The sequence below is a fragment of the Dendrobates tinctorius genome, unplaced genomic scaffold (assembly GCF_039654945.1).
Source record: "Dendrobates tinctorius isolate UK_male_01 unplaced genomic scaffold, ASM3965494v1 ptg000127l, whole genome shotgun sequence".
NCBI classification, from domain to species: Eukaryota; Metazoa; Chordata; class Amphibia; order Anura; family Dendrobatidae; genus Dendrobates; species Dendrobates tinctorius.
This window is the reverse complement of record NW_027361795.1, coordinates 8,116,162-8,132,574: the sequence shown is the minus strand read 5'-3', so window position 1 is coordinate 8,132,574 and position 16,413 is coordinate 8,116,162.

Sequence of the window (16,413 nt, the reverse complement as noted above, 5' to 3'; positions counted from 1 at the left end):
TGCAAGGCTGCGAGAAAATCTCGCCATACGGATTGCATACGGATTACATACGGAGACACACATGCGCAAAATACGCGACCTCACCTTGCTTACGGATGACCTACGGACCACTATTTAGTGGTCATTGATCCGTATTACGCATGTAAAATACTGACCGTATTTTGCGCAGGTTAGTGTGACTCCAGCCTAACTCTGATATCTGCACCATACATGGCACCCCTTACCTACCAATTCTGGTATGCATGGTCCTCTCATCCCCAATCATGGTATGCATGGTCCTCTCACCCCCCTATCCTGGTATGCGTGGTCACCTCACCCCCAATCCTGGTATGCGTGGTCACCTCACCCTCCAATCCTAGTATGCGTGGTCACCTCACCCCCAATCCTGGTATGCACGGTCACCTCACCCCCCAATCATGGTATACATAGTCCCCTCACACCCCAATCCTGGTATGCATGGTCCCCCCTCATCCCTACCGTAGGATATATGGTCCCCTCATCCCCAATCCTTGTATACATGGCACCCCTCACCCCCCTATCCTGGTATGCATGGTACCCCTCATCCCTATAATGGTATGCATGGCCCTCTCATCCCTATTCTGGTATATATGGTCCCCTCACCCCCCCCCAATCCTGGTATGCATGGCACCCCATTCCTCATCCTGGAATGTATGGCCCCCTTTCCCCCCAATCCTGGTATGCATGGTCCTCTAACCCCCCTATCCAGGTATGCATGGCGCCACAACCCGCCCTCTACTGACTTCACAGTGAATACCCGATCGGTAATCTTTTGTGCCGTGATGTGAGGAAAGGGCGGGTTGTTGGGCCGGAATTGGCGCCTGCACATTCCTCTCTTTCTGGCGCCATTTTCTTGAAGACACACTGCAGTGTGTCTTCTAGAAAATGACGCCGGAAAGCGCGGACTGCGCATGCGCCTATTCGGGCCCAACAACCCGCTCTCTCCTGTCATCACCGCCAGACGCAAGACCCCACGGCAACATCAAATCGGTAAGGTGTTGTGCCGGAGATCGCAGTATGCGTTCAGTGCTTACGCATACCGTGATCTCCTGGGGGGAGTGCGTCTACCGTGATCTCGTGGGGGTGCGCCACTCTGTCTGGAACCAGACTGCGCAGGTGCGTCGCACTTACGCAGTCTATAAAGGCTTCGGACAGAATGATGCTTAGAGCGTCATATTATACACTAGCTATGAACCCGTTCTACGCCCAGGTGGCAAGCGTTTTTATTGGTCTATGGTCTCCAATCCTGGTATGTGCTGCCACCCTCCTATCCTGGTATGCATGTCAGCCCTCATTCCTATCCTGGTATGCATGGTACCCTCACCCCCCCAATCCTGGTATGCATGGCACCCCATTCTTCATCCTGGTATGCATGGTCTCCTCACCCCCCAATCCTGGTATGCATGGCACTCCCTCATCCCTATCCTGGTATGCATGGTCCTGTCACTCCCCAATCCTGGTATGCATGGTACCCCTCATCCCCCAATCCTGGTATGCATGGCTCACCTCATCCCAAAATCCTGGTATGCATGGCTCCCTCACCCCAAATCCTGGTATGTATGGCCCCCTCACCCCTTATCCTGTTATGTATGGTCCCCTCACCCCCTATCCTGGTATGCATGGCCCCCTCACCCATTATCCTGGTATGCATGGTCCTCTCATCCCCCAATACTGGTATGCATGGTACCCCTCATCCCCCAATCCTGGTATGCATGGTCCTCGCACCCCCCAATCCTGGTATGCATGGTACTCCCTCATCCCTATCCTGTTATGCATGGTCCCCTCACCCCCTATCTTGGTATGCATGGTCCCCTCACCCCCAATCCTGGTATATATGGCCCCCTCACCCCCTATCCTGTTATGTATGGTCCCTTCACCCCTTATCCTGGTATGCATGGTCCCTTCACCCATTATCCTGGCATGCATGGTCCTCTCATCCCCCAATCCTGGTATGCATGGTACCCCTCATCCCCCAATCCTGGTATGCATGGTCCTCGCACCCCCCAATCCTGGTATGCATGGTACTCCCTCATCCCTATCCTGTTATGCATGGTCCCCTCACCCCCTATCTTGGTATGCATGGTACCTCTCATCCCCCAATCCTGGTATGCATGGTACTCCCTCATCCCTATCCTGGTATGCATGGTGCCCTCAACTCCAATCCTGGTATGCATGGTCCTCTCACCCCCTATCCTGGTATGCATGGTCCTCTCACCCCCTATCCTGGTATACATGGTCCTCTCACCCCCCTATCCTGGTATGCATGGTCCCCTCATCCCCTATCCTGGTATGCATGGTACTCCCTCATACCCCGATCCAGGTCTGAGGAGTGTGGGATTATGCGGCCGTAATTGGCGCCCGATTTCGGCGCCAAAACCCGTCTCCAGACTTCACGGTGAATACCCCGGTAATCTTTTGTGCCTGCTGTCATGACAGGAGAGGGTGGGTTGTTGCTCCGGAATCGACGCCTGCGCATTCCTCTTTCCGGCGCCATTGTCTTGAAGACACACTGCAGTGTGTCTTCCCCAAAAGTGCATGCGCCGCTTCAGGACCAACAACCCGCCCTCTCCTGTCATCACAGCAAGACGCAAGACCCCGCGGCCACACCGAATCGGTAAGGTGTCGTGCCAGCGAGGGGCTGCGTCTACCGCGATCTCCGGGGGGGTGCGTCTTCCGCGATCTCCTGGGGGGTTCGTCACTCTGTCTGGAGCCAGACTGTGCAGGTGCGTCGCGCGTGCGCAGTCTATAAAGGCTTTGGACAGAGTGACGCTTAGCCCGTTATATTATAGATATACCCCGGATATGTCCACAGAGTTTCTCTGCCTCAGATTTATATTATCACTTTCCCACTGTAGAGCAGCAGGAACTACAGAAAATAATGAGGGATAAGATGGCTGTCAGTGCCTGACCTCAGTGCCTCTGCTCTGCTCATCCTGCAGCTGCCAGACATCCACTGTTATGTCAGTGACAGTCTGTGTGACTGCACACTGTGATCTATCACAGATCATGTGTGTGCACTCACTACACTGAGCAGCCAAGCACAGTACAGCTATGTGTTCATGTGGGAGGAGCCCAGTCGCAAGTCAAAGCCTTGCCAGTCACTCCCCACTTGTACTGTACTCACTGCTCTAAGTCTCCACCTCAGCTGCTCCCAGCCCCCAGCCAGGCAGGAAGAAGCTACGCAAACAGCAGGTGAAAAAAAAAATTTGGCTCAGCTCCCAGTGGTGAGCCGACTCCCGTCGGTCACATGAAAGAGCCAGCTCTTTGTCTCGGTTCGTTCACGAACGACACATCACTACATTGCAAATTTTGATGCGGATCTGCAGCGTCTTTGGACGTGTGGATTTGCATCAAATCCACAGTGTAGTGCACAACCAATGTAAGTCAATGGAAAATTCAGAATTTGTGTGCACATGCTGTGGAAAAATACGCACGGATTTGCAGCGTTTTATTTTCTGCAGCATGTCAATTCTTTTTGCGGATCTGCAGCGTTTCTGCACCCATAGACTTCCATTGAGTCAGTCAAATCCACAGCAAAACTGCAGGTGTAAAAAAGAACTGAGGTTTTGCTGCAGAGTTGCATGCGAGACACGCTGCAGATCGGGAGGAGGAAGACTGTGTGGGCGGAGACTATGTGTGTGCAGTGAATATGTGCGGGTCTGTCTGCGGGTGTCTGTGTGTATCTGTGTGTGTGAGCGGGTGTGTGTGCGGCTATGTGTGTGTTTGTGTGGGTCTGTGTGTAGGCAGGCATAGTCCGATGGGACTACTAGTCCCATCCGGCTATGTCTGCTACAGTGACAGCATTAGCCGATGATGGAACAGTAGTAGTCCCATCATCCGGGTACTGTGTTGAATAGTAAAAAAAAACAAAAAACACATACAGTATCCTTGCCCATCCCAGTACACTCTTACCTATCACACATTCAGAAATCTACATGCCATTAACCCTCATACACTTGCAGACTCCCTAGACTCATCACTGCCCCCAATCTTCTCTTTTTCCTGTCCTGATCTGGCTGTACATCACTATGACAGTTGAAGCACCCTTGATCAAGTAACGCCCCTCACCCTCAGAACCGCCAAGCACAGAGTAAAACAGCCATGGCTCACATCGCAAACTCGATTTCTCCAGCGATGCTCTAGGAGTGCTGAACGCCAATGGAGGAAAACTCGCACACCAAAAGACTTCATCCACTTCAAATTTATGTTAAGAACCTATAATTCTGCCCTTAACCTCGCCAAACTGACGCACTTCACCACCCTGATTCTCCTCACTATCCCACAACCCCAAGAAACTTTTTGACACCTTTCACTCCCTCCTCAGGCGGAAAGCACAAGCCCCTATCACAGATATTTGTGCTGACAATCTGGCCTCCCACTTCATAGAGAAAATAGATAATATCCATCAGGAAATCCGCTCCCAGCCCCCAGGGGCCGTGACTCCCATCCCTCCCTGCATTTCCCCTGGCTCACTTTCCACATTCAATCCCATCACAGAAGAAGTCTCCAGGCTCCTCTCTTCTTCTCGTCTGACTACATGCCCTTCTGACCCCATTCCCCCACATATCCTCCAAGTCGTCACAACTCACTTAACTAAAATCTTTAATCTCTCCCTCTCCTCAGGCATTTTCCCCTCCTCCTTCAAACACTCTATCATTACTCCATTATTAAGGAAACCCGCTCTCGACCCATCTTGCACAAACAATTATAGACAAGTCTCCAATCTCCCCTTCATCACTAAACTCTTGGAGTGCCTGGTCTACTCCTGCATTAGCCATTACCTCTCCACTCACTCTCTCCTAGACCCTTCACAGTTCGGCTTCTGCCCCCTACATTCAACAGAAACTGCACTCATCAAAGTGACCAACGACCTTCTGACAGCAAAATGTAATGGTGACCACTCTCTGCTCATTCTTCTCGACCTTTCTGCAGCTTTTGACACCGTTGACCACCAGCTTCTACTGTTGTGAGCTCATTTTCTCGTTCACCTTTGATGCCCGATGAACTCCCTCTGCTGGTGAAAGGAGGTGGTGAAACTGATTTGGATGGGAGAAACCTGTCACCTGAACAGGTGGATTGCGATTGGACATCCGGAATCTCTGAGTGGATATAAGGCAGCTGACGCCCTGTAGGGTTGCTGGTGATTTCTCTGCTCTGAGCTCTGGCCTCCAGTTCAGTTCCTGTCTTCTAAAGCTACGTTTTTCTCTGTTATTGTTCCATGAGATTTTTTCTGATTTGCTTAGTTTTGTGTTCTGCCAGCCCCGGCTGGGGCTCTGCTGAATTTCCATTTTTGTCCCTGATCGGTTAAATCTCTTTTGCTCTGTCTTCAGAATATATCGGAGTGCTGATATAGGGATTTTGAAGTCTAGTGACTTCAGGGCCGTTTTTCCTATCAGACGTGTTGGGACATTTTTGGTAGGGTTTTTGCGGATTGCAGCCAGCATCTTTTCTGTCCTTTCCTATCTAGTTAGTTGGGCCCCATTGTTTGCTCTGCCTGTCTTTCTGTCTGTGTTTTCATCTGTTTTCACCGAGAATACATGTTGGGGGCTGTCTATTGCTTTGGGGTCTGTTCTGGGGCAGTTTAGATTTCCCCTTTCTTTCTTTAGGCTTATTTAGTTCTCCGTCTGTGAAGAGGCATCTAGGACCACTGTAGGAACGCTCCACGGCTACTGTTAGCTGTTGTGAATAGGATCAGGGGTCTGCAATCTGCTAGCTACCAACCTCTCCGGTTTTCTGAATTTAGCTTGCATTTTTGTTTTTTCCTCCTCCAGTGACTCATTCATAACATTCTACTCTCTAGGCTCCAGTCACTAGGCATTAAGGGCACTGCTCTCTCCTGGTTCTCTTCCTACTTTTCTGACCGCTCCTTCAGTCTTCTGTTCACTGGCTCCACTTCATCTCCTCTTCCTCTCACTGTTAGGGTACCTCAGGGCTCAGTCCTTGGCCTCCTTCTCTCTCTACACGGCCCCAATTGGACAGACCATCAGATTTGACTTTCAGTATCATCTTTATTCTGATGACACACAACTATACACGTCATCCCCTGACCTTACCCACATTGTACTACAGAACGTCAGTGACTGTCTGTCCGCAGTCTCCAACATCATGTCCGTTTTCTATCTGAAACTCAATCTTTCAAAAACTGAACTTCTTCTGCTCCCGCCGTCTACTAATATCTCGAAATCTGACATTTCCCTCTCCGTGGATGGCACTGTAATAACACCCTGACAGCAGGCGCACTTTCTGGGTGTTATGTTTTTGACACCAATCTCTCCTTCACCTCCCATATACAATCTCTTGCCTGTTCTTGCCGCTTACACCTAAAGAACATCTCTAGAATCCGCCCTTTTCTCACCATGGAAACAAAAACCCTCACTGTCACCCTGATCCACTCCCGCCTGGGCTACTGTAAAGCACTATTAATTGGCCTCCCCCTCACTCGACTTTCCCCTCTCCAGTCCATCCTTAATGCAGCAGACAGGGTCATCAACCTGGCTAATCGGTACTCGGACGCGTCCACTCTTCGCCAGTCGTTACACTGGCTGCCCATTCACTACAGGATCCAATTCAACGTACTAGTTCTCACCCAAAAAGCTCTCCACAGTGCGGCACCCCCTTACATCTCCTCCCTCATTTCTGTCTATCGGCCTAGCCAATCGCTGCACTCTGCAAACAACTTTCGACTAACCTCTGCACTAATCCGTACCTCCCACTCCTGTCTCCAAGACTTCTCTTGCATTGCACCAATCCTCTAGAATGCTCTACCCCAAGAAATTAAGACCAGCCACAACTTGCACCGTTATAGGCGCTCCCTCAAAACACATTTGTTCAGAGCAGCATATCACGTTCCCTAATCAGTCATTTTATGTGAAAGTGTGCGTGTGTAGCACATTCACTATCTCTATCTATCCCCCAGACCCCTCAAGATGGCTGGTCCATCATTGTAAATATACACCTGTACTTTGTATCTCCCACACCTCATTGCAGATTGAAAGCTCTCACAAGCAGGGTTGTTTTATTTTGCTTTAATCACTATATTATTGTTATAGTTGTTACTTATGACTGTTGTGTTTGAAACTGTTTAACTGTAAAGTGCTGTGGAATATGTTGGTGCTATATAAATAAAGATTATTATACAGTACACTCACCATACAGCTAATCCCCGATGCCCCCGATCACCTGCAAAAAAAAATAAAATAAACCAACAGTATACTCCCTGTTCCGACATAATCCATGTAATAACGATTGTCCCACGACGACCTCCCGTGTAGAGCTGTCACATCAGATGTGACTGCTCTACAGGGGTTACGGTGTAAAGTGACCAGAGATAATCCTCCCTCTGTAGATCACTCTGCCGTCTAGAGGTCACCGGAGTTCATCCTGTCACTTGCAGCACCGCTGCGTGAGAAAATTCTCACACAGCAGTGGTGCCGTAAAGTGAGAGCATGAACTCCAATGAACTACACTGTGGGAGTATTATCTCCGGTCAGTTTATCATCGGAAGCTCTGTAGAGAGGTCATATCTCCTGATGTGACGGCTTTATAGGGGAGATCATCGTGGGACACTCGTTATTAAATGGATTACATGGGAACAGGGAGTATTTGTGTTGGTTTATTATTTTTTTTGCAGATGATTGAGAGCGTCGCAGGAATTAGGCGTATAATAAATATGGCAAACTGTGTTGTTTTATTTCATTAAAATGCTTTATTCTGGCTGTGTCTTTATTTAACCCATTAGCAACTATAGGATTAGTAATGGATAGGTATCTTATTGACGCCTCCCCATTACTAAGCCGGGCTTGATGTCACCTTACAATACAAAGGTGACATCAACCTCACAACTATTACCCCATATGCCACTGCTACAGTGCAGTGGGAAGGGAGAGGCTGTGACGGAATTGGCGCATCCTAGAGATGCACCATTTCTGGGGCGGCTAAGAGCTTGTGCTTGTAGCCGGGGGAACAATATCCATGGCCCCTTCCTAGGCTATTAATATCAGCCTACAGCTGTCTACATAGCCTTTTCTAGCTATTAATTATAGGGGGACCCCACGTCATTTTTTGGGGGGCTCCCCTATTTTAAGATCCAGTAAAGGCTAATTATACAGCTGTGAGCTGATATTAATAGCCTGGGAAGATCCATGGGTATTACCCCTTTCCCAGGCTATAAACATCTGCCCCCAGTCGCTTGCTTTCCCTCTTCTGGTATTGAAAATTGTGCGGGAGCCCACGCAATTTTTTTTTTTCTTAAATTAAACAGATACTGCGTTTAATGCAGATTTTGTCTGCTTGTGTCTTTAATTAAAACTCTTTATGTACCATTTTATTATGTTCATTACTAAACATCAGCCTTGGTATTATCTATCTATCTATAGATAGATAGATACAGTTGTGGCCAAAAGTATTGACACCCCTGCAATTCTGTCAAATACTCAGTTTCTTCCTGAAAATTATTGCAAACACAAATTCTTTATTATTATTATCTTCATTTAATTTGTCTTAAATGAAAAAACAATCACAAAAAAGAATTGTCCTAAAGCCAAATTGGATATAATTCCACACCAAACATAAAAAAGAGGGTGGACAAAAGTATTAGCACTGATCGAAAAATCATGTGATGCTTCTCGAATTTGTGTAATTAACAGCATCTGTAACTTACCTGCGGCACCTAACAGGTGTTGGCAATAACTAAATCACACTTGCAGCCAGTTGACATGGATTAAAGTTGACTCAACATCTGTCCTGTGTCCTTGTGTGTACCACATTGAGCATGGAGAAAAGAAAGAAGAGCAAAAAACTGTCTGAGGACTTGAGAAACCAAATTGTGAGGAAGCATGAGCAATCTCAAGGCTACAAATCCATCTCCAAAGACCTGAATGCTCCTGTGTCTACCGTGCGCAGTGTCATCAAGAAGTTTAAAGCCCATGGCACTGTGACGGAAAAGAAAAATTGACAAGAGATTTCAACGCAAGATTGTGCGGATGTTTGATAAAGAACCTCGACTAACATCCAAACAAGTTCAAGCAGCCCTGCAGTCCGAGGGTACAACAGTGTCAACCCGTACTATCCGTCGGCGTCTGAATGAAAAGGGATTGTATGGTAGGAGACCCAGGAAGACCCCACTTCTTACCCCGAGACATAAAAAAGCCAGGCTGGAGTTTGCCAAAACTTACCTGAAAAAGCCTAAATGTTTTGGAAGAATGTTCTCTGGTCAGATGAGACAAAAGTAGAGCTTTTTGGGCAAAGGCATCAACATAGATTTTACAGGAGAAAAAAAAGAGGCATTCAAAGAAAAGAACACGGCCCCTACAGTCAAACATGGCAGAGGTTCCCTGATGTTTTGGGGTTGCTTTGCTGCCTCTGGCACTGGACTGCTTGACCGTGTGCATGGCATTATGAAGTCTGAAGACTACCAACAAATTTTGCAGCATAATGTATGGCTCAGTGTGAGAAAGCTGGGTCTCCCTCAGAGGTCATGGGTCTTCCAGCAGGACAATGACCCAAAACACACTTCAAAAAGCACTAGAAAATGGTTTGAGAGAAAGCACTGGAGACTTCTAAGGAGGCCAGCAATGAGTCCAGACCTGAATCCCATAGAACACCTGTGGAGAGATCTAAAAATGGCAGTTTGGAGAAGGCACCCTTCAAACATCAGGGACCAGGAGCAGTTTGCCAAAGAAGAATGGTCTAGCCAAAGAAGAATGGTCTAAAATTCCAGCAGAGCATTGTAAGAAACTCATTGACGGTTACCAGAAGCGGTTGGTCGCAGTTATTTTGGCTAAAGGTTGTGTAACCAAGTATTAGGCTGAGGGTGACAATACTTTTGTCTGGCCCATTTTTGGAGTTTTGTGTGAAATTATCAATGTTTTTCTTCATTCTCTTTTGTGTTTTTTCATTTAAGACAAATTAAATGAAGATAGTAATACCAAAGAATTTGTGTTTGCAATCATTTTCAGGAAGAAACTGAGTGTTATCTGACAGAATTGCAGGGGTGTCAATACTTTTGGCCACAACTGTAGATAGATCTATAGATATTCACTTATATTTGCTTTGTGTACATTATATGTGAACATGATATGTAATGATATTATGGTATTCAATAGAGTATGTAAAATAAGAGGTTGGACAAAGAAATGACATCACAATTCTTTTTTTTTTGTTAAATAATAGATCTTTATTTAGCTTACAAAAACGCATACAAATCCTCGTGAAAAAACATGAAAATCTGCATAAAAAGAGCGCAGATTTTTACCTTCATTTTCTGCCAAAAGAGGAAGAATCTACGCAAAAAATTCTACAGGCAAATCCACATGTGCACATATCCTAAGACTGCACAGCTGGCAATAATAGACTTGAGGTTTGTGGAGGAACAGTTAAAAGCACCCAGTGCCACACGGCTTGATGCGGTTTTTGACCTCACTGTTGCTTCTACATGTGAATGCAGCCTAATAGACCACAATCACTTTAATTTATACTGAAATACATTCTGTGTGTCAAATCATGACTCAAAAACCATCCAACCTCTGCAAGAGTTTAAATGGTCTCTCTGCCCACTTCAATGCCAACACTATGCAGAAAGTCAAGTTGAAGGTAATCAAAGTCTCTGAAAGCTCCTCCTAGCCTGTGGATATGCTATAAATGTCCACGATCATGTGAAAATAATCTTACAAGCCATGCCAGTTCATTTCACGGGACCTACTGTGGGTAAGCTGAACTCCAAGCGCCCTCCTATGTGTCCTTAGTATGTGAGGTCACTGGACTAAAGCCATTCATCCAGAATTTCCAGGAGCCAGTTTGGTGTCAATTTTATGCCAGGGGTTAGCTATGACATTTGCTTGTTTCTTGAAATGTATAGAAAAAAATGGAGGGCACCACTAACACACCATGAGTTTATCTTGAGGAACAAGAGGGTTCACCAGGGTATGTAAAAGACAATAGGTAAAAATGGAAAGCAGAGATCATACCCATAACAAGGGAACACCTCAATTGCACAAAAATGTAGTGATACATAAAGATCAAATTTTATTAATAATCATACATGACAAAACCGAAATACATATAAAAACAATTAAAATTGCATATAATATATGCAAAGAAACACAACACAGTGCCACACCTTAATATAAAGGCTGTGGCAAACCATACAAGGTTCTCACAAAAGGCACTATGTGGAGAAAAAGGCTGGCTTAAATATATACAACTTCACAATAAATATGTGACATAACACACTTCAAGTTGACATGGATCACATATATGTACAAAATCAATACATATGCAAGAAGATGTGTACAACCAGAAAAATAACTGGCTTAAATATATACAACTTCACGATAAATATGAGAAGTAACACACTTCAAGTTAACAAGGATCACATATATGCACAACATCAATACATATGCAAAAAGATGTGAACAACCAGAAAAAAGTGTGCATACAATACCAAAGGAGAGGGGTCCAACAGCATTTGTAATGGGCAGAAAACAAACAGTTTCTCTGATAATAAACTGATTTTTTCTTGCAAAGGGAATAAAGGAAGATTATCCCTAAGCAGGGATTTTAGCTACATAGGTCACATATAAGAGACTCAGCAATTATGGATGCCCAACAGCTATGGTATATGAACAAAATAAGTTCATATGAATCTATGTATACTCTAGGATCATTATATGCCCCAGAGTGAACAAATCAGGCCAGCAGCACCAAAGGATGGAGAGAACCCAAGTGCAAGATGAGCTCCCACGCGTATCGCCACACACAGGTGGCTTCCTCAGGGAAAAGATAACATGCCGCCATAGGATTACATTGAAACGCTCACTTTACACATGTGGCTATGCCCACCATGCATGAAGTGAGTGCTTCATGTGCGGATGGTACCCAGGGTCTGGAGGAGGGGAGACTGTCCTTCATGCCCTGGGTACCATATCCCTGTAAAAAATAGAAAAAAAAAAAAAATAGGGATATACTCACCTTCAGGCGGCCCCCCCGAAGCCCTCCCGGTCATCATCAGAGGTCATTGTCGCAAGGAATCCCTGGGAACGAAAATTGCTGTCAGCGACAATGACGACCTGGAGGGCTCCACGGGCCGCCAGAAGGTGAGTATATCCCTATTTTTTTTTTTTTTATTATTTTTAACATTCTTTTACTATTGATGCTGCATAGGCAGGGGCAGAGTGCGGGACCTGTGAGGGGCAGAGTGCAAGACCTGTGAGGGGCACAGTGCGGGACCTGTGAGGGGCACAGTGCGGGACCTGTGAGGGGCAGTGTGAGACCTGTGAGAGACCTATGAGGGGCAGAGTGCGGGACCTGTGAGGGGCAGAGTGCGGGACCTGTGAGGGGCAGAGTGCGGGACCTGTGAGGGGCAGAGTGCGGGACCTGTGAGGGGCAGAGTGCGGGACCTGTGAGGGGCAGAGTGCGGGACCTGTGAGGGGCAGAGTGCGAGACCTGTGAGGGGCAGAGTGCGGGACCTGTGAGGGGCAGAGTGCGAGACCTGTGAGGGGCAGAGTGCGAGACCTGTGAGGGGCAGAGTGCGAGACCTGTGAGGGGCAGAGTGTGGGACTTGTACGGTGCAGAGTGTGGGACTTGTACGGGGCAGTGTGAGACCTGTGAGAGACCTGCGAGGGGCAGAGTGTGAGACCTGCGAGGGGCAGAGTGTGAGACCTGCGAGGGGCAGAGTGTGAGACCTGCGAGGGGCAGAGTGTGAGACCTGCGAGGGGCAGAGTGGGAGACCTGCGAGGGGCAGAGTGGGAGACCTGCGAGGGGCAGAGTGGGAGACCTGCGAGGGGCAGAGTGGGAGACCTGCGAGGGGCAGAGTGGGAGACCTGCGAGGGGCACAGTGCGGGACCTGCGAGGGGCACAGTGCGGGACCTGCGAGGGGCACAGTGCGGGACCTGCGAGGGGCACAGTGCGAGACCTGCGAGGGGCAGAGTGCGAGACCTGCGAGGGGCAGAGTGCGAGACCTGCGAGGGGCAGAGTGCGAGACCTGCGAGGGGCAGAGTGCGAGACCTGCGAGGGGCAGAGTGCGGGACCTGCGAGGGGCAGAGTGCGGGACCTGCGAGGGGCAGAGTGCGGGACCTGCGAGGGGCAAAGTGCGGGACCTGCGAGGGGCACAGTGCGGGACCTGCGAGGGGCACAGCGCGGGACCTGCGAGGGGCACAGTGCGGGACCTGCGAGGGGCACAGTGCGGGACCTGTGAGGGGCAGAGTGCGGGACCTGTGAGGGGCAGAGTGCGGGACCTGTGAGGGGCAGAGTGTGGGACTTGTACGGTGCAGAGTGTGGGACTTGTGAGGGGCAGTGTGAGACCTGTGAGAGACCTATGAGGGGCAGAGTGCGGGACCTGCGAGGGGCAGAGTGCGGGACCTGCGAGGGGCAGAGTGCGGGACCTGCGAGGGGCAGAGTGCGGGACCTGCGAGGGGCAGAGTGCGGGACCTGCGAGGGGCACAGTGCGAGACCTGAGAGGGGCACAGTGCGAGACCTGAGAGGGGCACAGTGCGAGACCTGCGAGGGGCAGAGTGCGAGACCTGCGAGGGGCAGAGTGCGAGACCTGCGAGGGGCAGAGTGCGGGACTTGTACGGTGCAGAGTGTGGGACTTGTACGGTGCAGAGTGTGGGACTTGTACGGTGCAGAGTGTGGGACTTGTACGGTGCAGAGTGTGGGACTTGTACGGTGCAGAGTGTGGGACTTGTACGGTGCAGAGTGTGGGACTTGTACGGTGCAGAGTGTGGGACTTGTACGGTGCAGAGTGTGGGACTTGTACGGTGCAGAGTGTGGGACTTGTACGGTGCAGAGTGTGGGACTTGTACGGTGCAGAGTGTGGGACTTGTGAGGGGCAGTGTGAGACCTGTGAGAGACCTATGAGGGGCAGAGTGTGAGACTTGTGAGGGGCAGAGTGTGAGACCTGCGAGGGGCAGAGTGTGAGACCTGTGAGGGGCAGAGTGTGGGACTTGTACGGTGCAGTGTGGGACCTGTGAGGGGCACAGTGTGAGACCAGTGAGGGGCAGAGTGTGAGACCTGTGAGGGGCAGAGTGTGAGACCTGTGTGAGACCTGCGAGGGGCAGAGTGTGAGACCTGTGAGGGACAGAGTGTGAGACCTGTGAGGGACAGAGTGTGAGACCTGTGAGGGACAGAGTGTGAGACCTGTGAGGGGCAGAGTATGAGACCTGTGAGGGGCAGAGTGTGAGACCTGTGAGGGGCAGTGTGAGACCTGTGTGAGACCTGTGAGGGGCAGAGTGTGGGACCTGTATGGGGCAGAGTGCGGGACCTGTACGGGGCAGAGTGCGAGACCTGTACGGGGCAGAGTGCGAGACCTGTGAGGGGCAGAGTGCGGGACCTGCGAGGGGCAGAGTGCGGGACTTGTACGGTGCAGAGTGTGGGACTTGTACGGTGCAGAGTGTGGGACTTGTACGGTGCAGAGTGTGGGACTTGTACGGTGCAGAGTGTGGGACTTGTACGGTGCAGAGTGTGGGACTTGTACGGTGCAGAGTGTGGGACTTGTACGGTGCAGAGTGTGGGACTTGTACGGTGCAGAGTGTGGGACTTGTACGGTGCAGAGTGTGGGACTTGTACGGTGCAGAGTGTGGGACTTGTACGGTGCAGAGTGTGGGACTTGTACGGTGCAGAGTGTGGGACTTGTACGGTGCAGAGTGTGGGACTTGTGAGGGGCAGTGTGAGACCTGTGAGAGACCTATGAGGGGCAGAGTGTGAGACTTGTGAGGGGCAGAGTGTGAGACCTGCGAGGGGCAGAGTGTGAGACCTGTGAGGGGCAGAGTGTGGGACTTGTACGGTGCAGTGTGGGACCTGTGAGGGGCACAGTGTGAGACCAGTGAGGGGCAGAGTGTGAGACCTGTGAGAGACCTATGAGGGGCAGAGTGTGAGACCTGTGAGGGGCAGAGTGTGAGACCTGTGTGAGACCTGCGAGGGGCAGAGTGTGAGACCTGTGAGGGACAGAGTGTGAGACCTGTGAGGGACAGAGTGTGAGACCTGTGAGGGACAGAGTGTGAGACCTGTGAGGGGCAGAGTGTGAGACCTGTGAGGGGCAGAGTGTGAGACCTGTGAGGGGCAGTGTGAGACCTGTGTGAGACCTGTGAGGGGCAGAGTGTGGGACCTGTATGGGGCAGAGTGCGGGACCTGTACGGGGCAGAGTGCGAGACCTGTACGGGGCAGAGTGCGAGACCTGTGAGGGGCAGAGTGCGAGACCTGTGAGGGGCAGAGTGCGGGACCTGTGAGGGGCAGAGTGCGGGACCTGTGAGGGGCAGAGTGCGGGACCTGTGAGGGGCAGAGTGCGGGACCTGTGAGGGGCAGAGTGCGGGACCTGTGAGGGGCACAGTGTGAGACCAGTGAGGGGCAGAGTGTGAGACCTGTGAGGGGCAGAGTGTGAGACCTGTGAGGGGCAGAGTGTGGGACCTGTATAGGGCAGAGTGTGGGACTTGTGAGGGTCAGTGTGAGACCTATGAGGGGCAGAGTGTGGGACCTGTATGGTGCAGAGAGTGGGACCTGTGAGGGGCAGAGTGTAGGACCTGTGAGGGGCAGAGTGTGGGACCTGTGAGGGGCAGAGTGTGGGACTTGTACGGTGCAGAGTGTGAGACCTGTGAGGGGCAGAGTGTGAGACCTGTATAGGGCAGAGTGTGGGACTTGTGAGGGGCAGTGTGAGACCTATGAGGGGCAGAGTGTGGGACCTGTACGGTGCAGAGTGTGGGACCTGTGAGGGGCAGAGTGTGGGACCTGTGAGGGGCAGAGTGTGGGACCTGTGAGGGGCAGAGTGTGGGACCTGTGAGGGGCAGAGTGTGGGACATATGAGGGGTAGAGTGTGGGACCTGTGAGGGGCAGAGTGTGAGAGTTGCGAGGGGCACAGTGCGAGACCTGCGAGGGGCAGAGTGCGGGACCTGCGAGGGGCAGAGTGCGGGACCTGCGAGGGGCAGAGTGTGGGACCTGCGAGGGGCAGAGTGTGGGACCTGTGAGGGCCAGAGTGTGGGACCTGTGAGGGCCAGAGTGTGGGACCTGTGAGGGGCAGAGTGTGGGACATATGAGGGGCAGAGTGTAGGACCTGTGAGGGGCAGAGTGTGGGACCTGTGAGGGGCAGAGTGTGGGACCTGTGAGGGGCAGAGTGTGGGACATATGAGGGGCAGAGTGTAGGACCTGTGAGGGGCAGAGTGTGGGACCTGTGAGGGGCAGAGTGTGAGAGTTGCGAGGGGCAGAGTGTGGGACCTGTGAGGGGCAGAGTGTGGGACCTGTGAGGGGCAGAGTGTGGGACCTGTGAGGGGCAGAGTGTGGGACCTGTGAGGGGCAGAGTGTGGGACCTGTGAGGGGCAGTGTGGGACCTGTGAGGGGTAGAGTGTGAGAGTTGCGAGGGGCAGAGTGTGGGACCTGTGAGGGGCAGAGTGTGGGACCTGTGAGGGGCAG